Genomic DNA, 24,820 nt, shown 5'->3' with positions numbered 1-24,820 from the left:
GACATTCCAGAATAATATTCAAGAAGTCGCCCACGCGAAAAGTGGTCCAATTTTTTTTTAATTTTTTTTAATCAAATTGCCTTTTATGATCACCATCTGGTGATCTTCTTAATCAGTAGGTCGTTTTTCCTTCTCTCTCTCTGTGTCCCAGCCATCTCAGCCTCTGTGCTTTAATAAATCTAACTATATTTTCTCCCTTCATTATGTCTCTTAGTTCATTGTTCATTCTTCTTCTCATTTCTCCGTTGTTCATTCTTATCGGGCCCATAATCCGTCTGAGGATTTTCCTTTCAAATGTTCTCAATTTTTCTTCATATTTTTTAGTGTGGTAACATCCATTGTGGCTTATTCCCACAATAGCAAATTGCATTAATAGACCAGTAAGGATCTGTTTTTAGGTGGATGTGAGAGGTGGCATTCGGATTTTTGCGGATAAAGTTTAGGTGATAACTTCGTTTACTTATAACTTTAAAACGATTCATTTTGGAACAAAGTCGTATCAGAATAAAACAAAGATAACTAAATTTTATATCAGATACGATTGATTAAAAATGTCTTAATTTATCACCCTCGCCGCAAAATAGCAATAAATATAAAATAAGGGGGCAAAACAAACCTGTCTTTATTCAATGTTTTTCCATCACTTAGGTTACACTTGGAACCTTCCTAATTCGCTTAGAAAATTTTTGTAATGTGCTCAAATCGTCTACGAAATTTCATTAAAATTGACTTACTAGATTCTGCATAATAATTTTGAAACCTAAACTTTTTTTAAAAAATTAAATTTTTTTAAAATCTATCACAACACAAACTAGAACATACAAAGATTTGTAAATTTTTTTACATATAAATAAGCACTTCACCTATCTAATTCACTTTACAGAATTGAAATCGGATTATTTAAGCAGCCTCAGCAATGTTTTAAAGTTATAAACAATTTTTTGGCTTATAAACAAATTAGTGCTGTGGCCAGGAGGGGGTGCTACGAGCTCCTTTATTTAGATGGACTTACCCAAGTTTTTTTATGTATTTTGACCCGTAGAACACGAATTTTTTGGGTAACAGTTGATCCGGATGTCGATAAGATTTTTATAAACAAAGAACTTGAGGAATTACATAACATCTATTTTTCGCAAAATAAAACATTTTTTGTATTTATTGAGTAATTCTAAGCAAAAAATGTTCTTACAAGTTTTTTCGTAGGATGCACAGCTTTCGAGATAAACTTCAACTTTCGAAAATTTTCGAAAGTTTCGAAGTTTCGAAATTTGGTAGACCGTTTAAGTAAGTTATAAGAATTTTCTAAGCGAATTACTAAGGTTCTACGTGTCACCAAAGGGGTTAAAAAATATTGAATAACAAGAGGCGTATTTTTCCTTCTTATTTTGTATTTATTGCTATATTGCAGAAAGGGTAATACCTTAAGACATTTTTGACCAGTCGCATATCATACAAAATTCAATTATATTTATTTTATTTCTCTACGACTTTGTTCCAAAACGAATTGCTTTAAAGTTATAAGCAAAGAAAGCAAAAAAAAATCGATGTTTTTCGAAATTTTTAAATATTTTAAATGTTTTATTAATGTTCCGGGCATATTTGAGAAGGAGCATAAGTCAATTCTTATTACTGAAGGTGCCACCTAACTTTATCTGCAAAAATCCGAATGCCACCTCTCACATCCAAAAATAGACGTTTTTTACATATTAGTCCTGGTCTATAATATGTGACAAGAAAATAGGTTCAGAAAAATATCTTGTATTAGATTCAAATTAATGGATTATTAACAGAACATTATTATACAACATTTATTCGTATCAAATATGTAAAATTTAAGACCAACGAGATTCTCATTGAGCTTTTATTCGGGATATCTTTAGTATCAATATTTGATTAAATACATATTCATGGTTTATTGGATTGAACCCGTTTATATTGTTGCTGTGGTTAATTGCTTGTGTTATCTGCGATTTGGATCCACCATGTAAAATGGTAATTGGGTGTATCGTTCGCCTTTAGGGAATTCGAATTTAATAGGTTTTATGCTTTAGATTACTTCCCTATACACTTCTAAATTATTCCGTGGTACGGTATTACAATGTTATGACGCCGTAAAACATCATTTAAAATAATATTTGAAAACAGTTTTATTTGCGTTTAACAAAAAACGATATCTCGAAAATTAATTACTCTGAAAAGTAGCTGACTGGTAAGGAATAATAGTTACTTGTTTGGTTTATTTATTTTTTCATCAATCCAATGGCACTACAGCCCAAATCGAGCCTTGGCCTCCTTCAACAAGCTTCTCCAATCATTTCGATTCACCGCTGTTCTTTTCCATGAACGCGTTCCCAGGAAGTTCCTGGCGTCCTCATTGACTTCGTTTACCCATCTCTTTTTAGGTCTTCCAACAGGTCTTTTTCCCTGCATTCTTGCATTTAGAAATTTTCTGGGAATTCTATTGTCATGCATGTGGACCACGTGCCCTGCCCACTGTAATCTCTACAGTTTAGTGTATTGTGCTAGAGTTGGTTCGCTATATTTATTGCTCGTATATTTCTCTATTATACCTAATTCGCCAGTGTTATTTTCACTTATTGGGCCCAGTATCCTACGTAATATTTTTCTTTCAAACACATCTAATGCATTCGCAGATTTGTGTGTCACCACCCGTGTTTCACAGCCATAACTTACTATGGGCCTGATTATTGTTTTATAGACCCGGAGTTTTGTTTTCCGGTGTACGTCTCGCGATTTGAATATGTGGCCCATTGCAAAATAGGCTTTATTTGCCAGCACAAGCCTTCTATTTATTTCCGGTTCTTCTTCATTGCTTGCGACCAAATCCATTCCTAGGTACGTGAATCTATTCACATATTCTATGTCGTCAATAAAGTGCTGTTGCGCCGGTCTATTTGATCTGGTTTGTATGAGTAGTTTTGTTTTATATTTGTATTTATTGCTAGCCCTACTGCTTCTGCACTCTGTTTCAACTCAACGTAGGTTTCTTCCGCTGCATTCTTTGTTCTGCTTATTATGTTTATATCATCTGCTTATGCTGCTAATTGGGTAGATTTGTTTGTAAGTGTGTTATTTCCGCTCACCGTCAACCGTCTAATTACATATTTCAGTACAAGATTAGAAAGCGTTGGAGCCAGTCCGTCGCCTTGTTTCAGTCCTTGCGTCATCGTAAACGCATCCGTGATCTGCCCTTGAATACATACCTGTGCTTCTGTTTCTGTCATTCTCATTTGCACTAGTCGTATTAATTTTGATGGTTTGCGAAATTCTTCTAATATATTAGGTAGAATTGTTCTATCTATTAAATCATAGGCTTGTTTAAAATATACAAAGAGATTGTAAAGGTCCATGTCATATTCCCATGCTTTGGCTAGTATTTGTTTAACTGTAAATAGTTGGTCAATGGTCGATCTATTTTACCTAAACCCTGCTTGATATTCCCCGATGATTTGTTCCGTGAGAGGTTGAAGTCTTCGATTAAGGATGTTTGTGAATATTTTGTATCCCGAACAAAGTAAAGAGATGCCTCTATAATTCTGACACAACAGTTTGTCTCCTTTTTTATGAATAGGCAGATTATACTTTTCTTCCATTGTTGGGGGATTTCTTCGTCTATCCATAACTCTCGTATTAGTTAGTACATCTGTTTTGTCAAATTCCTTCCTTCTTGCTTGAGTAGTTCTGCCGGTATTTTATCTATTCCCGGTGTTTTATGGCTTTTTTGGATGTGGATTGCCGTTTGGACCTCCTCTAGCTTTGGGGGTTTAGTTAATTCATTTTCTTCTCCATATTCCGCCAGCTCTTGTTGTTGTATCTCCTGCCGTGCCTGCTTCTGCCTCTGTTGTTGTAATGGTGGTTGTGCCCCTTTGTTTATCCTTAAAATATGTCATCCGGGTTACCTTAATTTCGTCCATATCGCTAATGATTTCACCCTTCTTATTTTTGCAGAGGCTAGTCTTCGGGTTGTATCCCTGTCTTTATTTTATTTTTATCTTTATTTTTTTGAATTACACCTATATCTTTATCTTATCCAGTACCACTGAGAATAGCAGTGGACTCAACACGCATCCCTGTTTGACGCCGTGACTTGTAGTAAATTCTCTGAATTCCTCGTTATTGGTATTCTTACTGTATTATTTTTGTACATATACTTTATTACTTCTGTCGACTCTCCTTTTAGTGTCTTTCATAAGTCTTTGTTTTCGGAGGCTGACAAACGTCTTTCCCAGGTCGACGAAGCATATATCTACTTACTTATCTTATTGTGAATATTAGGTCTTGAGTGCTTCTGTCCTTCCTGAATCCACGGTGTGTATCTTCCATAATTGTTTGTATTTGGATTTCTATTCTTGTCTCTATTCTTGCGGATACCTTCCCAGGGATACTTGATATGTTGATACCTCGGTAATTATTACCGTTTCTCTTGTCTCCCTTTTTGTGTATTGGTAATATAATGTCTTTTTTCCAGACCTTTGGTATTTCTGCTCTATTCATTATATCATTCATTAATTCTTTCATGCTGTCCATTCCTTCTATTCCCATGAATGTTATCATTTCCGGGGTGATATGATCCTTTCTTGGTCTTTTGCCTAATTTTACTCTTTCTATTGCTTTCTCTAATTCCACCTTTGTTATGGATTCCACTTGTTGTTCTTCATTAATTTCTTGTATCTCCACTATGTTGTCCATGTCTGCATATGTTGTCTCTTTGAAATGTTCTCTCCATCTTTCCATTATTTATTTTTCTTCTGTTAGTACGTTTCCATTCTTGTCTTTTGTATTCGGCATCGTGTGCTCTTTCTTTGTCTGATTTGCTTTAATGCGCCGTAAAAAAATTTTTGGTTTTCCCTATAATTTTTTGTAATTTTTTGTCCAAACCTCCCCTATAACCTTGCATTTCCTGCTTTCACCGCTATTTTTACCTTTCCTTTTTTCTTTATATGCCTCGAAATCTTCCGGCTGCTTTGTGCTTATGTATCTCTTCCATTTGTATTTTTTGTTCTCTTTTTTTCTTCTCGTATTTCGTCCGTCGACCATTCCGTTGTCCTCATGTTAGTATTTGCTATTTTCTTCTCTATTTGTATTTTTTGCCTTACCTGCCTTTCAAAATATTATCTAACTTTTCTTGGAATTTCTCCTGATATCATTCCTCTTTTAATTTGTAACATTTATTTTTTCGTTTTCTATCTTTCTTCTCTTTTCTTCTTTTTCTTCTGTTGTTCTCATTCTCATTATTACTAGATGATGCTTATTGCCAATTTCTGAGTCTGTTTTCACTTTCGTGTCTTGTACTCTTTTCCATTGGTTGCTTTTCGTTTCTACTGTCCTGTAATTTCGACGGTGCTCCTCCGCATTATACTTTACTTGTTCGTCAACATTTGGATCAAAAATTTATTACGGTATTTGTAACACCTAAAAAATAAAATCTATCGAATACCACCCGTATCTTTAAAAGAAATACGTATACGATAACGAATTGTCAACGAATCACTCTGCAAAGGTTTCGGGATCTGGAAGAACGTTTCGAACAAACTGTTATCATTATATGGACGCTGCTGGATGTTATATGGTTAACTCAGAAATGAATAATCAGTTAAAAATATTAATTTTAATTATTTTTTGTAATAAATCAATTAAAGTGCTGGACCGAATTTACAAATTTAAAGACCATAGGGAAATAGAAAAACTTTCCATCGATATCTTATTCCACCCCCAATTGTTATTAAAATATTATGTTAGAGTGATTGTTACCCTGGCTCTGAGGTGAAAGTGAAAGAATCGAAAATAATTGAAAAATGTGACCCTTTAATCAAAAATTGGCCTTTCGCTGGGTTTTTAAAAAATGTCGTAGTTCCTGATAATGCCTTTATTTCGTTTTTGTGCGGATACCCTGTATATCTTCTTTGTCTAAGTTTTTACAGTACTACAAGTGAATCTTCACGACATTCTTCTTGTATTTTGCAGTCTGTTCATTAATTAGTAAAAGTAAAAAGTTTTTATTTGCTAATCCTTACACGCAATTAACCAGCAATAGCAAACAGTAAAAATATTCTATTACATAGACTGAGAGATTGTTTGTTGATGCGAGGGCGTATAAACAGTCGACAACTTCGACGATTTCCCAGTAAATACACTCTGTCAATGGTTTGTACGGTAAATATTTACACCCGGTGAAGATTTAACACCCTTTTTTGATGAGTGAGTTTAGGGTGCGAAGTGTTTTTGAGAAAAACAAGGAAAAACTTATTAAAGCAGTAAAACATACAAGTAAAGAATTAGTATTTTTTTATTTATGCAACACTCAAAAGCGTGGTGATAGCAAAAATATACCTAGAAGTAAATAATATCACCAAATAATTATTGTTCAACAAACTGTAACATAAAGTACAACCACTTCTATGTAATAGGTATATTTTATAAAATCTTAAAAAATACCAATGGATTGAATAAAATATGTCCATTCAGAACGTTTTCGGGCCTATTAGATCCTAATCCCACTATTAAAATTGAAAAGATGGTTGAAATTTGGAAAGTTCAAAATTTTAGTTATGATGAAATACTTACTCAAATACTTGCTAAATAGTCCCTGAACCAAACAATTGTACAGGATATAGCCGTTATGTTTTACTCACAAAAATGTACAGGATAAGCCACTGTATAAATTCAATTGAAATTAAATGATCAGGTGAATTTGTTTTTGTTAATTTTATTGTGTTATAAAAATATCCCTAGGCTTTTACGATGTATATATATGTTACGGTAAGTATGATTAATTGGAAATTATTAATAAATCCCGGATTAGAACGGTAAATGTGATAAATTTCAATACCGTTAAGTGCGTAGAAGCTTGCGGAGTGTAGGTAGGTTTATTAGTCATTGCAACCAACTGCAACATACCAGAACTAAATACGGCGCATAGTGCATACCACAGTGTTAGTCAATCTGTAGTCGGAACCGGTCACTGTGTAATACACTATTTAATGTATTAAATACATAATACATAAGGCTAGAGTAGGATTAAAAACATCCTTACTTCCTGGAACTTTATCCTAAATCAGAAGAATATTTAGAATCGATAATAGCAGATCATTCTGATGACGCTGGTGATGGAGCAAAGTACCGTGGTGATATGAAACTCAACAGTACAACCGAGGATTCAGAGTTAGCGAATATTGAAGATACAGGTAACAGTGACAGCCCAATCGAACATAATGCGTGTGCGATAATTGCTGTCAATGAGAAAGACAATGCCAGTATTGGCGCTAAAGAAAATGAGGGAAACAAGAAGATGGCAGTGCAATTACCAAAACTTCAAAAGAAAATCCAGGAGAATCGGGATCTTGCTAAACAGTCATTTCTAAAAGAATTAAAAAAATATGACAGAATGTTAAAGCATTCTAATGATAGATTCCCTGTTGAAAAAGTAGGTCAAAGGGTTAGAGTGCGAATTCCAGAAGTTGATAGAGCTAAGGCTGATAGTCGAAACATTATTGCCATTATTATTTCTGTTTTAGATAAAAAGCTATACAAGCTAGGCAATAAGCATGCCATTTTGAACCAACCTCATGCAAGAAACGAATTTACTCCTGCAAGGAAACACTTATTTCCGTCAATGAAGCGCCTGATACTGAAATAAGTCTCAGTGAATGCGTTCGTAAAGATTCGAATTTAGGCAGTCAAGGATTCCGCCACTGCAAGTGTAGTGGCCAATACAATTAAAAACGCTGCAAGTGTAAAAAATTAAGCGTTCTTTGTAATTCTAATTGCCACAAGAGCCTTTCCTATAAAAACAAGTGAATATAATGTAGTAACTTAAAGCCTAATGCATGTGTATGAGTTTCTTTTTACTTATAAGGTGTTTATTTGAGGTATTTGTTGATAAAGTATGTTTAAGTGTTTAACTTTATCAAATTTCAAAAATAAACAATAGTGAAGTCCAAATTGCGTTTTTATTGCATTAAAGAGAATTGTTAGGAAAGTATTAATAATAGCCGGTATACCTAATTATAAAGGCGTTATTAATCACATTGAGAACATTATAAAAGCAAGAATAGCAAAAGGAAACAAAAAGTATGGGGCATTGCGATCATTAATGAAATCAAAATATGTCTCAAGAAAAACAAAAATAAGCATCTACAAAACCGTTATCAGACTTACAGCTACATATTCATGTGAAACATGGGTGCTTAAAAAATCAGAAATAGACCTTTTAGAAAGATGGGAAAGAAAAATACAAAGAGCAATAATTATGTGGAGGCGTGAAAATAGATGGTCAATAAAGAAGAAGAAATAATAAGGAAGTAAGGAACTTGAAGAACTCTATAACGAACCAAAAATAACGACGGCAATCAAAGCACAGAAAATCCGATATTTAGGACACATTGAAAGAATGGGAAGGGAAAGAGTGCCAAAATGGTACTATCACGTAAGCCAATCAAAAAAAAAGAATAGCAGAATAGGTAGACCAAGAAGGAAATGGAAAGAGAGCGTAGATGAAGACCTACAAAAGATTAATATTGTGAACTGGAAAGAAAAAGCTTTGGACAGAAAACAATGAAAGGAAGTGGTCAAGAAATGTATGGAAAGACTATAAGGAATATTAAGTGTTTTATATAAATGAATGTAATATTGTACATAATAAAGTAGTATAGGATATAGTGTTATAAATATATAATGTAATAGTAATTGTAAGAAAAAAATTTAATCTTTTAGCCCTAGGTCGTCAAGGCCTGTTGAGCTACATAAATAAATAATATTAATCACATTGACCAGCTGCTACGGTTACTATTAATATTTCCCGATAAATATTAATATAGACCGGATGTATTACATCAACCGTAACATATATACCACTATAATAGAGGTATACCGCATTCTTGGGGTAGACTGCATACTATAGTAGCACCGAAATAAAAAATATTTCTACACTCATAATTTTCAGATAAATCCCCTGGTCTAATATCAGAACCAGCTCTAAAACGAGTAGTGTCAAACAGAAGTAGAATAACTCCATTTTAGATCGATAATCTCGCGACTGCGTAATGTTTCATTTAATAATATTTAAATATAAACACTTATTTTATTAAAAAATTCTTTAAAAATTAAATGTCTTTGTTATTTAGGCACCAAAAATTGAAAAACGTGAAATAAAAAACAAAAAGGCCGACTTTAATAATGAAATTCTTTAAAAAAAAAACTCGAATCAAATCCTGAACGATATTATGGGCCTTCGCTTAAGCGCCGCGCGCTGTCAAGCGTCTCTCCTTATAAGTCGTCGCTACAGTTGTTGAAAAGTTTGATACATATACGAATAGATAATAGATAGCTTTCGGGAAGGTACTGTGTATTCCGGGATAATACCCAAACCGATCGTGAACATTCACAAATCTTTGAGTTCTACTGCATGAAGCATTCTTTACTTGACCCGCGAGTGCCACTGTGACCTTCCTTTTTGTTTTTTTTTATTAAAAATTTTAAATCCTGTTTGTTTTCCTCTTTATTAAAAACCAGTAATTGGACTCCGTAAGGCCTAGGTGTCTACACAAATTGATCGAAAGTAGATACGGAAGTCGATATTTGAACTCTTGGTCAATTGATACAAGATTTCACTAATTTTGAGTCATTTTTACTAAATTTTCGGTCATAATTTTTTTTGTTTACATAAACTACCTCGACAACTATGGCATTGGTACAAGAACACTAACATTAGATACATTATTAAATAACGAAATCATATAAAATTACACTTTTATAAAAGAGAACTTTTTTATAATAAAACGTTTTTATTATTTATAGGAGAGAATATAAAATAAAGTGACGATATAAAATAATCAAAATTTCAAAAATTACACTAGTATAAAAAAGTACTTTTTATAATACCACGGTTGTTTAAAATGGTATAGGGTGTTTCATTAATAATTGTCCATATAGTAACTGGAGAAACCTTAGCACAAAATACGAAGATTTAACCTAAAACACTTAAATAAAATGTGGTTCCTTACTGAGTTACAGGGTGTTTTATCTAAAAATTTAAAAATTATTTTTGCTCGGCATTTTTAAACTATTCGACGTATTCTTTTTATACTTGGCAGGTAGTATAGGTACTGTAACAAATTATGTTAAACACACGTTTATGTCCATTACGAGAGGCGTACGACGGGGGAAAGTGAATGGTTGACCCTTTCCAAATTCTACGCCACTGGCGAAATTACTATTTGAGTTCAATTTTTGGATTCTCCAATACTTTCTATGAAAATAATATACTCTTCATTCGTAACGATAAAGGCATTAGTTTTCGAGATCTTTGAAGTTAAAAATGAAACGACACAGTTATTTTGATTAATGTATTGTGTCGCTTCATTTTTAATTTCAAATATCTCGAAAACTAATAATTTTATCGTTACGATTAAAGAGTATATTATTTACATAAAAAGTATTGCGAAATCAAAAAATTACACTAAAATGGCAATTTCGTCAGTGGCGTAGAATTTGGGAAGGGTCAACCAGCCACTATCCCCTGTCGTACGCCTCTGGTAGTAGCTAGAAACGTTTATTTAGCTTAATTTAGTAGGGTGCACAGTACCTACACTTTCTGCCAAGTATGATAAGGTTACGCCAAATAGTTTTAAAGTACTGGGTACAAATATTTTTAAACTTTAATCATATGAATCATATATCATAAATAAATTAATCAAAATATCTGTGCCGTTTCATATTTAACTTCAAATATCTCGAAAACGAATGACTTTATCGTTACCAATAAAGAGTATATTATTATATATACGTAGAAAGTATTGGAGAATCTAAAAATAGCACTAAAATAGTAATTCCTCCAGTGGCGTAGAATTTGAGAAGGGTCAACCATTCACCGTCCCCTGTCGTACGCCTCTGGTAGTAGCTAGAAACGTTTGTTTATCATAATTTAGTAGGGTGTCTAGTAGTCGCACTTTCTGCCAAGTATGAAAAGGATACGTCGAATAGTTTTAAAATGCTGAGCAAAAATTTTTTAAATTTTTAGATAAAACACCCTGTACCTCAGTAAGGAACCACATTTTATTAAGTGTTTTAGGTTAAATTTTCGTATTTTGTGCTAAGGTTTCTCCAGTTACTATATGGACAATTATTAATGAAACACCCTGTATATAATAAATAATTTATAAAAGATGAATTTTAAGTATATCAACTTTTAATTATTATTTATTAAAATTTTTTAAAAAAGATACGCAATAGCCGGGTTGGAACTAGGGAACTCTCGATTTGCAGTCTAATGCCACTGACCCACCATTAATTTGTAGATATCGATTTATTAACGTACTCTAAAATATCATTGCATTAGTCACATTTTTAAAATAGTTTTAAATAAAAAAAAATCGATTTATCCATACAGGGTAATTGATTAGTGAAGTAAAGCGCCATAGATCCTTTATAGTAATAGATAGCAATAAAAGATAATAACAAAAATTGTAGGCAACTTTATATATATAAAATATAATATATTTTATATATAAAATAAAATACGTTCCATTTAAAAAAACATAACTTTGATATGTCACTATGTTATCGAACATCCTGTAATATTCTAACTAATATTGTAATGTAAAGTTCAAAGTTGGCTACAATTTTTGTTATTAACTTTTATCGCTATCCATTACTATAACGGAATTACGGAGCTTCACCTCACTAATCAATTACCCTGTATAATAGCAGTTAAATATTGCATTGTTAGCTAGTTCTAGGCTATTCTGAAAATTTCAGGTACCTAAATAGCCTAGACCTATTTTTAAAATGGATTACAAAATTTGCGGATACCGTGACAACAATCAAGCCAAGTATATATAAAAACGTTTTAATAAGTATTTATAACTTTAAGTAATGTCTATGATATTAAAAATCTTTTTGTAGAGCTGAGAGATTTTTAAAAACGATTTAGTTTTCATGATCTCTGTAGGGTTGTTGAGCATTTCTTTAACAGTAGGTTTCATATCTAGTGATGTATACAGGTTTCAAAATTTCCACCCCCGAGTTGGGGTGGCAACCACCCCCATGGTAAAAGCTCCTTTCGGCATCATATAGATTTTGATCTTAGGACTATCCACTAATTATTCTCAAATTTTCAAGCAAATCGATCCATTCTGTAAAAATTGCGAGGTTTTGTCCTATTTTAAGCTTCATTACTTGGACTAATTGTGTTTATAGCTTTCTTATTTTGGCTTATACTCTTTTTATTTTCCATTGAACGATAAAAAGTAATAGAAGTCAAGTTGTCGACAATTTAGTTTACTATAAATGATTGTATACATTTTCTGCGGGGTTGCTATTTTACGACATACGGCGTTAAACCTGTGTGGACTGAACTACTTTCTTACTGAAATTACTTTTTACAATGAGCCAGCGATGCGTCAAGCGTCTCTCCTTATAAGTCGTCGCTACAGTTGTTGAAATGTTTGGTACATATACGCGTGTAGAATACACAGCTGTCGGGAAGGTACTCTGTATTCCGGGATACCTATTAAATGCCGTTTATCGAACGTGAATATTCACAAAACTGTAGCAATGTATAAATTCTTTACATGACCCGCGAGTGACACTGTGACCTTCCTTTTTGTTTTTTTTTTATTAAAATTTTTAAATCCTGTTTGTTTTCCTCTTTATTAAAAACCAGTAATTGGACTCCGTAAGGCCTAGGTGTCTACACAAATTGATCGAAAGTAGATACGGAAGTCGATATTTGAACTCTTGGTCAATTGATACAAGATTTCACTAATTTTGAGTCATTTTTACTAAATTTTCGGTCATAATTTTTTTTGTTTACATAAAGCACCTCGACAACTATGGCATTGGTACAAGAACACTAACATTAGATATATTATTAAATAACAAAATCATATAAAATTACACTTTTATAAAAGAGAACTTTTTTATAATAAAACGTTTTTATTATTTATAGGAGAGAATATAAAATAAGGTGACTATATAAAATACTCAAAATTTCCAAAATTACACTAGTATAAAAAAGTACTTTTTATAATACCACGGTTGTTTTAAATGGTATATATAATAAATAACTTATAAAAGATGAATTTTAAGTGCATCATCTTTTAATTATTATTTATTAAAATTTTTTAAAAAAGATACGCAATAGTCCTGTTGGAACTAGGGAACTCTCGATCTGCAGTCTAATGCCACTGACCCACCATTAATTTGTAGATATCGATTTATTAACGTACTTTAAAATATCATTGCATTAGTCACATTTTTAAAATAGTTTTAAATAAAAAAAATCGATTTATCCATACAGGGTAATTGATTAGTGAAGTAAAGCGCCATAGATCCTTTATAGTAATAGATAGCAATAAAAGATAATAACAAAAATTGTAGGCAACTTTGAGTACAGATTGATAATAAGTAATCGTAAATTGTCAGCTTTAGACAATTCAGTCATGGCTTGCCTAAAATTTAGATAGATTTAGACCCGTAATAGGGATGTTCACTAATTTTTAAATATAGTTAAATTCAATAGATTACAAGGTATATAAAAACGTAACAATCATAAAACTGTTTAAAAATGTATATTTTTTAAGATAAATGAGTTCATAATGTTGATTTTCTTGGAGGCTAGAAAAACGGTACCCGGCAGCGAGGCTACGGTCTGTGACGTCAGCAGTCGTAACGTCTTTGATCGACGACTAGTTTTGTATACGTATTTACTCAGTGTATTTGAATGTGCGCAGTTTTTTACGTATTTAATTATTAAAAATAAAGCCAAATAAGTGGTGTTTTGTTCCTGGGTGTGTAAATACATCAAAAAACAGTTCTGACAAGATTTTTATTACTGTTCCAGCCAATTTAAAACAGAAAAAGAATTGGTTTTTTTGCAGCTAGAACTTAAAATAACTAACTTAATAAAATAAACATTATAGAAGTTTTCCATAGACTTTCGGCCCTTGGTAATAATGTAATTGTTCTTTCTGCATTTACATTTTTCAAAAATACTTATTAGTTTTCTCAGGATTCGAAAAAATGAATGAGTTTAAATAGCATTGGACCAAGATTTTGCACCTACCCACTTAAAGAGTAAATGAAAAAGTTTCGGGACCTCAAATTTGTAGTCCTTAAACTGGGATATTCCTAAAAACGGGATTCTAATAATACATACAGTAAAAGTAAACCTTGAAATAACTACATGTGGATGTAGGTATGAATTTATATTATATTAAAATCATTATTAATTTAGTGAAAAGATTGGTTGAAATGAAAATGTATAATACCCAAGTTCAAAAATATTTTTTACCTTGGAACAGTTGTCAACTCGAAATACGAAACAACCGAAATAAGATCTAGAGTTGAAAAGGACATAGCAACATTTAACAACATGCATGAGAAATATTTTCACCCATTGCGACATAATATCTCTCCCACTAAAAATGCGGCTGCTAAAATGTTATTATTTCCGGTCTTGCTATATGGCGCAGAGGCCTGGACAATAATGGAAACATTAATGAAAAAGCTAGAGGCATTCGAGATGTGGGTGTACCCACGTATCCTCAAAATATCCTGGGCGACCCACACCAACGTACAGGTATTGCGTCGAATGGGAAAACAAAAAGAAATCTCTTTTACAAGTAAGAAACGAAATCTTAAATATTTCGGTCATATCATGAGGCATGATAAATATCGTATACTCCAACTGATAACGCAAGGTAAAATAGAGAGCAAACGCGGACCCGGAAGAAAAGACACTCATGACTTAAAAACTTACGCCAATGATTTGGACAAAAATCGATCGAGTTATTCAGAAACGCCTCAAATGAAATTAAAATTGCCATGATGATAGCCAACGTCCACAACGGACAAGGCACATGAAGAAGAATAAAAATATTTTTAATACACCTAACCAAGGTAAAGTAATAACCAGCCAATGTACACTCTGGGCCAAAATTAACGGGCCACCTTAAAAATGGGTCATTTTTGCTATCTTATATCTCCTAAACCTGTTGTCCGATTTAAGCGATTTTTTTAATATGTTATAGCCTAATTCCTTGACAATATCGTAATAATAATATTGTTGTTAAACAGGTAAATTTTCATTGTATACCGGGTGTACCAATCAAACAGTGTTTTTTTCTTAAAGTTTGCATCACCCTGTGGAATATTGTAGCATTTATAAAATATTGAAATTAAAACCTAACTATAGCCCCATATTTTCTCAGCATTCTGTTTTTCTATTCATTCGCTTATGTTGAATAATAAAAAAGTTAGGTAGTTTAACAACTAGCCATGTTTTTCATTAATACAGACGATTTAACTCACCAGCAAAATTAACCCCGCCACCTTTATTATTATTTTGTTTACATTATCTGTGACAGTTTGTTTCCTAAATTTGTGTCATTGAAAGATTTTTGACATATAGTCGTTGTACGACATTGTTGCAAATCTGTTTCCGTGTTTACAACAATTCTTGAACAATCCCTCTAATTTCATATCATTGTGAGCGAATATTGTTTAAGTTAAAATTTTAGTGCTTATTTATTGTTTGTGATTTTAAAAATGCCACTCGCTCCAACAGATGCTGCTAGGGCAGTGGCTTTAGTTGATGCTGGTTACAGTCAACGTCATATCGCCCGTACGCTCGATTTATCCAGAACTACGGTACAAAATGCCATCAGACGATTTCGGGAGACAGGATCGTACAACCGCAGGCCAGGTCAAGGCCGACAACGATGCACTTCAGTTCGAGATGACCGCTTCATTGCCACCACAGTATTGAGAAATCGTTTTTGTACCGCTCCTGAAGCTCGTAGGTCTCTTTTTGAGGTGAGAAACGTTAGTGTGAGTAGACAAACGATTAGAAGAAGACTGTCAGAAATAAACTTGAGGGCTTTCCGTCCAGCTCGCGCACTACAACTGCTCCCACAACACCGTAGGCCTAGACTTAATTTTGCGCGAGAATATGCTAACTGGACTATGGCGGAATGGAAGAATATACTGTTCTCAGATGAGAACAGAATAGCCCTAAAAGGTCCAGGTGGACGCCAACGTGTCTATAGGCGTCAAAATGAAAGGTTTGCTCCATGCGCTATAACCGAAACAGTAGCTTACCGAGGAGGGTCAATAATGATTTGGGGAGGTATTTCTTACGAAGCGCGTACTGATCTTGTTGTGTTCGGTAGACGCAGTGTGAATGCCCAAGTATACGTGTAAGAAGTTCTCCAAGACCATGTCATGCCTTTTGCACCATTCATTGGTGATAACTTCAGACTAATGCATGACAATGCACGTTACCATACAGCAAGATCTACCCGTGAGTACTTTACTGAAGTCGGGATTCAAGTTCTACCATGGTCAGCACACAGTCCCGATCTTAACCCAATTGAGCATATCTGGGACAACCTCAAAAGACGGGTAAGAGCGAGAGTACCAGCCCCTGCATCCCTTGAAAAGCTGAACACAGCTGCGGTAGAGGAGTGGCAAAATATCCCCCAATCTGATATCCAGGATATCATGAATGGATTGCCAAACCGGCTCTAAGAAGTCCTAAGGGCTAGAGGCGGCAACATTAATTATTGATACCCAATTTTTTTTTCAATTAGACTTTTATTTCAAAAATATTGTTAATTTGAATTTTTTTAGAAGATTTTTTTCATTTAATATTTGCTGTAACAAACGACTTTTTAAAAAAAAATTATTATTTCTCTTCCGCGGAGGTAGTTTTCACCGTATCCTTCATAAAATGTGGTCCAAGGTTAACAATTTCTGCAAATTGAAAGAAATACAAGGTGGGCGGTTAATTTTGTAGGTGAGTTTATTTATTACTTTAAAACCGGTTGAGACATGCACATGAAATTTGGTGGGTTTTAAGATGTAGTTATTGCACATTTCTTGGCATACAATTAAGCATTTAATATTCACCATTGACGCCCATACGGGTAATATGAGCCATCATATTACCTGTATGGGAGCCAATGGTGAAAATTAAATTCTTAATTGTATGTCAAAAAATATGCAATAAATACGTCATAACACCCACTAAATTGCATTTGCATACCTCAACCGGTTTTAAAGTAATAAATAAATCGTCAGTTTGTCAAAAAAATTTCAACACCCCCTATCTCGGAAACGAAGCATTTGCGGACATAAGTTTATAAAGCAAACTGTCAATCTTTTTCATGCAGAATTACCCCTTAAAATTTTCCAAAAATTTTTAAAAACACCCTGTATTGATAAAAAACATGTCTAGTTGTTAAAGCACCTAACTTTTTTATTATCCAACATAAGCGAATCAATCAAAAAACAAAATGTTGAGAAAGCATGAGGCTATAGTTAGGTTTTAATTTCAGTATTCTACAAATGCTAGAATATTCCACAGGGTGATGCAAACTTTAAGAAAAAAACACAGTTTGATTCGTACACCCGGTATACAATGAAAATCTACCTGTTTAGCAACAGTATTACTATAACGATATTGTCAAGGAATAAGGCTATAACATATTAAAAAATCACTTAAATCGGACAACAGGTTTAGGAGAAATAAGACATCAAAAATGACCTATTTTTAAGGTGGCCCGTTAATTTTGGCCCAGAGTGTATGTATACAATATGCATGCGTACAATGCATGCATACAACTTTCTCTATTTTTTTTTGTGGAGTATTAAGCATTTATTTTTTTAGCTTAAAGAAGACATGGAAAATTATATGGAATACACACTCAGTAAAGCTGTGATAGATTTATTTTTTTACAAGATGCCAATAAATCATACACCATTGTTACATCTACACTACAGTTGGTAGTTTATACGAATCGGCTTTCTGAAAACCTTTTTCCATTTTATTTGTTTACTTTTGTAAAACCCAAAATATGTCCTTACAAACAGTCTATCCACTTTAAACTAAACAAATTCACTACAAAACTCCACTTTAACCCTGATAAAACAAGAAGAGAACAAAATAAAATGACCTGAAACGTCAAACAGGTAAACAGTAACACTATGAGAACGGCGCGCGCTTGGGGTATGCAACTAGTGACGTCAGGCCAATAGAGAAGCGTTCTTGAAATTTAAAATAATGCTAGATTTCTAATAAAGATTTTTTATAGAAAGGCTTTTTCAATTTTGTTGAAATTTTGGACAATTATTCCTAGGGTGTTTCTTAATCGTTTTACATGTTTGAAATGACTTTTTAATTTTTTGTGAACATCCCTATTTAGACCCGATAATTTGCTCTGAAAAATGAAAATATCTCGAAAACTAATAAATTTAGACATAGAGAATGTTATATAAAAATTAAAGTACGGTAATGGTACTTTTCGATAGTGATATAAAATACAGAGTGTTTCATTTAAAATTATTGAGAAAATAATGTACTTGCATTTTGACTCACCCGGTATTCAATATAAAGAAAATTAGCAATATCGATCATTTATGAAAATTTTGACAATAAATAAAAAAAAATGGCAGCAATATATGGCATCATTGCCGTTGTGCTTATTTTTATTTATACAGCTTATTTTTATATATCATTTATGCTTGTTACGATTTTCATATAAAATTGGTTATAACTTTGTAAATCCCCTGTATAACATACTAAACCTTTATATTTTTGTAATGGAGAAGTTAAGAAGATTTCTAATATAAAATAAAATAGGTTCCATTTAAAAAACATAACTTTGATATGTCACTATGTTATCGAACACCCTGTAATATTCTAACTAATATTGTAATGTAAAGTTCAAAGTTGGCTACAATTTTTGTTATTAACTTTTATCGCTATCCATTACTATAACGGATCTACGGAGCTTCACCTCACTAATCAATTACCCTGTATAATAGCAGTTAAATATTGCATTGTTAGCTAGTTCTAAGCTATTCTGAAAATTTCAGGTACCTAAATAGCCTAGAACTATTTTTAAAATGGATTACAAAATTTGCGGATACCGTGACACCAATCAAGCCAAGTATATATAAAAACGTTTTAATAAGTATTTATAACTTTAACTAATGTCTATGATATTAGAAATCTTTTTGTAGAGCTGAGAGATTTTTAAAAACGATTTAGTTTTCATGATCTCTGTAGGGTTGTTGAGCATTTCTTTAACAGTAGGTTTCATATCAAGTGATGTATACAGGTTTCTAAATTTCCACCCCCGAGTTGGGGTGGCAACCACCCCCATGGTAAAAGCTCCTTTCGGCATCATATAGATTTTGATCTTAGGACTATCCACTAATTATTCTCAAATTTTCACTAGTAATACCACTAGAGGTCAAATTATTTCCGGAAATTTTTTTGAGATCATGAATATTTTGAAAATTTCCCGAGTCGCAGACGAGGGAAATTTTCTAAAAATATTCATGATCAAAAAAAATTTCCGGATATTAATTTGACTTCGCGTGGTATTCGGTAAGAAAATTCCACACCAAATTTGCATTTGAAAATCCAAAGCTGCATGAACAGATTAATAGCGCGCCATAGCTTTGTCAGCAATTATTTAGGCTTTCAAATTCGTAATTTCTACTCATTGTAGTTGCATGGGAATACCATTTCAAGATAGAAAATAGTATATTCTTCAATTTTACATAAGTTTTGAGTAACTACAAGTGATAGAAAATGAATCAAAACTAAATTATGTAAACAAATAAAAACCAGTCTGTCAAAAATGTTCTGTTATTGTAAACGTCAAAAAATTTCCACTATAGGCCATTTCAAGACTTTGACGTTTATGACACTAATTGAAAGCTGGAAGGCAAACATTGAAATTATTTATATTTGTACCGCATTGAGTTTCTTAAGTTTTTTACGTTTAATAGTTTTTTTATAAAATAGTTATTGTTGTTATAAAATAGTGGTTTATATAATTGTTTTTATATAATAGTTTAATCGTTGTATAATAGTTTTTTATAGTTGTATTTTCCGAACATTTTGCTGTTGACTTCTGTAGCTTCTAGCTGTAGAAGTACTTTAACGACTGTATTTAGTTGTAAGCAGTGAATAAATAAACATAAGTAAATATTTTCAAAAGCTTTTGGTATATAGATCCATTTTCCCTCAAGGGGTATGAGTTAACCTACAGTAGAAAAAGTTTTTCAAGGGTGACAACATGGACAAATATAGTTACTTACATGGACATAGTTTTTTTTGTATTTGGAGCTTAGTATGTTTTTACACAGGTCAACAAATGAAGGCATTCAAGAGTTTAAATTCTTACAAATATTTTGAGGTAGGATTTGTATATAATTGTGGAGCTATAAAAATAAATAATTTCATCATAGTGGTTCACCCCAGATATCTTAAAAAATTGACCTTTTAAAGAATTTGTACAGTCGGAAAAATGAAAGAATACCCATGAACGGTCACGTCAAACAGGTACAATCACATATTTTGTATTTGCTGTTCTTTTTCTATAAATAACAAACGATAGAGATAGATTAATTATGTTAATAATATGTGATCGTTCATGGGTACTCTTTCATTTCTCCGACTGTACCTGCAGTGAAAAAATTTCAAGAGAAGAAACTGAGAATCTGCCGGAAGAGGTGAAATGTTTTTTGATTTTAGACAACGCTCCTGCTCATCCCTCTGAAAATATTCTATGATCAAAACATGGCAACTTTAAATGTATGTTTTTGCCAAAAAATACATCGCTTATTCAACCCATGGATCAGGAAATAATTTTAGCAACAAAATGAATATATCGCAGAAAGTTTTTAGATGAAGTAATTGTATGATGAAGATAACACAGAAGATACAAGAGGGCAGCATACTTTGCAAAACTTAACTGTTACAATTTGAAATCAACAATTTGTTAAGTTTGCTACAGCATGGAAAGGCAGTTATTAAGGGGTTACATAGGTCTTGCGAGTAAAAAAAGTGACTTTTTAAAAAAATTATATCTTGGAAACTAAAAATTATTTTTATTTATAATTGGAACATGTAAAAGTATAGTACACTCAAAAAAATTTCAGCCAAATATATTCATTTTTGTAGAGTTGACTGCAATTTTTCGACAACAGCCCTTTTTTGCGGTGAGCAGCATAACAAGTCCAGTTTCATTTGAAATTTCTTGTAGTTTATACCTCTGGTTAGTGAATGAACAAAGATTTTTTTATTAGATGAGGTCATTTTTGTTTTATCAAAAAAAACTACTTTAAAAATGAAAAAAATTGGGGTCAAAAATGTGTTTAAACTTTGTAAAATCTTCAAATTTCATTTTTTTTAATTCCTTCGTTCATTTACTAGCCAGAGGTATAAACTACAAGAAACTTTTTGATTTCATATGAGACTGGACTTAGTTATGCTGCCCACCGCAAAAAAACTTAAGCTCTACAAAAATGAATATTTTTGGCTGAAACTTTTTTTGAGACTACCTTAAGTACTATACTTTTACATGTTCCAATTATAAATAAAAATAAATTTTAGTTTTCGAGATATAATTTTTTTAAAAAGTCACTTTTTTTACCCATAAGACCTATGTAACCCCTTAAAAAAATGTTTGATGGCCAAGATGCATACATATATTTAGAAGGAAAGTTCCTAATTTCTGTAGTATAATACATAATACCGAAGAGGAAGTAGCTCTAAGCGCCGGACTCCACTTGCGATTTGTAGTCGTGAAGATTGAACACATTCTTTCAAATAGAAGTCAATCCATGATTATTTAGTTACAAATGGATTGACTTGTATTTGAAACAATGTGTTCAATCTTCCTGATTACAAATCGCAAGTGGAGTGCGGTGCTAATAACACCAAAATATTCCATATATGTCCATAGAAGGTACACAGACATTGAAAAATTCCTGGAATATCCCCGAAAACACGTTCCCTGAACATGCCAGGAAAATCCTGTGTCAGCATTTTAAACATTACCTGAATGTCTTATTGGAACATTCCATGAATGTCCACGAATGTTCTTTGGACATTCAAAATATATTTTGTAGACATTCCCTGGATATACCAGAAATACAGTGATGAGCGCTCTAATAACCTGCAAAATAGCACAAAAGATGGAAAACGTATTAAGTAGTGAGATAAAAAGAAATGAAACTAGTCGAGCTGGGAAATTTAGCGATATTAACTTATACATTTAGATTGTATTGATTGTGTACCACCTTCAGACGTATCAGACGAGTTTGGAAACTACCACTGTCACAGTGACAGTTTTAGTTGACATACTCCTCTGATATGTGTAAAGGTGGGAAACAATCAATATAAAATAAAATTTAAAGGTTAATTTCGCTAAATTTCCCAGCTCGACTAGTTTCATTTCTTTTTATCTCACAACTAAATATGTTGCCCATCTTTTGTGCTGTTTTGCCGGTTATTAGGGCACTCATCACTGTACATCCTTGCTGATGTGACAATACCTCCTATCTGTTTTTTCATGAGTTTTGTAGGAGAGATGGAAAAACATGTTTTAAGGTCACCTCCTGTGTTCATATGTAAGTTTTGACTTGTTTTGTAGTTCATAGATAGTTTCATTTACTACAAAACAAGTCAAAAAATATATGAAAACAGGAGGTGACCCTAAGACAAGTTTTTAGTCTCTCTTACGAAACTCATGAAAAAACAGATAGGATGTATTATTACATCACTGACGATATGTGGCCATACCAATTAATACATCCTTGATAAATATAAACATTTTTATTGAACAAAATCTTTTCATACATTTTTTTAATGCAATTTACTGATATTCCTAAATATTTCAAAAAAATGTGTCACATTTGCTTTGTAAACCTTTCTTTTGCCTTTCGTAGCCACATATTCCGTTTCCTTCCTGGGTTTTTGTAGACCACTTCTCTCAGCTGATTCTAAAAAAAATAAAATAAATGGTAATTTTTCTATCCTTTACAATTAACAATCAGAAGAAATATTTACAGGTAATAATATGCATAAATAATAATATTTTGTATTTTGACAATGACGTCTGATTTGGAAGTCGAAAGATTAATAAAATTATTTTTTAAGTTAAATTGTGGCTTATTTCCCAATTAGAATAGTTAATTACAAAAATGCCTCAAATAACTAGCTTCAGAACAATAAATAATTCGTTTCATACCAACATTCGTCCAAAGTCAATTATACCTGTAGTATTTCCATGAAAAGATTCTTTAAGTGAATTTTGCATAGTTTTCTTTAAAATATCTCTATCAGGCCAGAACACAAATTTTGTTAACCTAAGACACATTATATACAAAGTATTTTTGAAATAAGTTGATACCAGGTAGGGTGAAATACTAAACCTATATCCCAAATCTTTATAATCTAAGTTTAAGCTTAGTTTAGCTAAAGTAAGCAATACTTGATCACTTGGTGACAAAACAGTATTTTGATGGTATTTGATAAATGGTGTAATATACTTTAAAGCTATTTTAAAAACATTGTAATTTGCTAAACCAGTATAATTTTTAGTTTTGGCATCATCATTTTCTATACTTTCACAAGATAAAGCTAATTTCTTAAGCTGATATTTAAAATCCTGTGTTAATGTTAATGACATAAAATGTATTTGTTAATTTTTCCATTGTAATATATGTTTGACTATTTGGCAAAATCTTGTCTTCGACTAAACTAGCTTTTATACCAAATAACTGCTATCTACCACTAACTATCCACTGTTTCTAAATCTACTAAAGTAACAGTAATGTATCATTAATGAAAAATGTGTAAAATCATAGACCTACCTAGTATTTGTAGAATATAAGACAGTCCAGTGTCTTATAAATCATTTCAAGAGGAATAAAAAAGCAATTTTTTCTTGTAGGTACCCTTTTCTTTTAATTCTCCTTTGGTACCTTAATTCCCATTTTAGATTTTGGGGAACTCATTTCATTGTGTTTATATACCCCATATTTATTGAAGGAACCCAATCTGGATTGTTATTATCAGTTAAGTCGGCTGGTTTTCCTACAAGATTAGACTGTTAACATCTTCAAAAATGGTTAATGTTCAAATGTTGTAACTTACCAGATATAAGATGATTACAGGGGAATTTCCATTTTGCTAGTAAAATCTTAATATTTTATTGCATTTTACCATTGTTGTTGTCTCTCAGATGATAACTATAACTTATTTAGTTAAATTGGTTCAGTTTTGTGCTTAGAATGTAGCACTGATGGTAAGTGGTAAAAGGTAACTTTATCACGATTACTTTGCATTTCACACTTCAAAACACAACACCAATGAGGCATATTATCTTTCTAAATTAATACTTCCAGAGAAAATGTTAAATTAATCTTTGTACAACAACTAAAATGATCTAAAACCATAAGAACCTGATAGAATAATATTCAATGTTTGCCTTCGGGTAGCCATATTGATTTAATTTTGACAGCATCTTGGAACGGCCTATAATTCGCTGTTGGGTACCCCACGAGCAAAAAATTTCCGATAAAATACCTCCGTTGCCATGGTGATCTGTCAAAATAACGTATTTTGATTGGTTCAAAATTACAGGTGTGGAATTTTCAAGCAAATCGATCCATTATGTAAAAATTGCGAGGTTTTGTCCTATTTTAAGCTTCATTACTTGGACTAATTGTGTTTATAGCTTTCTTATTTTGGCTTATACTCTTTTTATTTTCCATTGAACGATAAAAAGTAATAGAAGTCAAGTTGTCGACAATTTAATTTACTATAAATGATTTTATACATTTTCTGCGGGGTTGCTATTTTACGACATACGGCGTTAAACCTGTGTGGACTGAACTACTTTCTTACTGAAATTATTTTTTACAATGAGCCAGTGATGCGTCAAGCGTCTCTCCTTATAAGTCGTCGCTACAGTTGTTGAAATGTTTGGTACATATA

The 24,820-nt window shown here is 32.3% G+C and overlaps 1 long non-coding RNA gene across 1 annotated transcript; it reads right to left on the bottom strand.

Annotated features, from left to right (window-relative positions):
- Window positions 1-22,639: 22,639 nt before the first annotated feature.
- Window positions 22,640-24,310, bottom strand: LOC126889794 (uncharacterized). Its single transcript, XR_007700177.1, has 2 exons — window positions 23,695-24,310; window positions 22,640-22,821 (listed from the first exon to the last, which is right to left on the bottom strand). It is a non-coding gene; the product is annotated as an uncharacterized LOC126889794 (long non-coding RNA).
- Between the last annotated feature and the right edge of the window lie 510 nt (window positions 24,311-24,820).

Source organism: Diabrotica virgifera, chromosome 8, assembly GCF_917563875.1.
Source record: "Diabrotica virgifera virgifera chromosome 8, PGI_DIABVI_V3a".
Taxonomy (NCBI): domain Eukaryota; kingdom Metazoa; phylum Arthropoda; class Insecta; order Coleoptera; family Chrysomelidae; genus Diabrotica; species Diabrotica virgifera.
The sequence above is the reverse complement of the archived record's forward strand: the minus strand, read 5'-3'. Positions and strand labels throughout refer to the sequence as shown.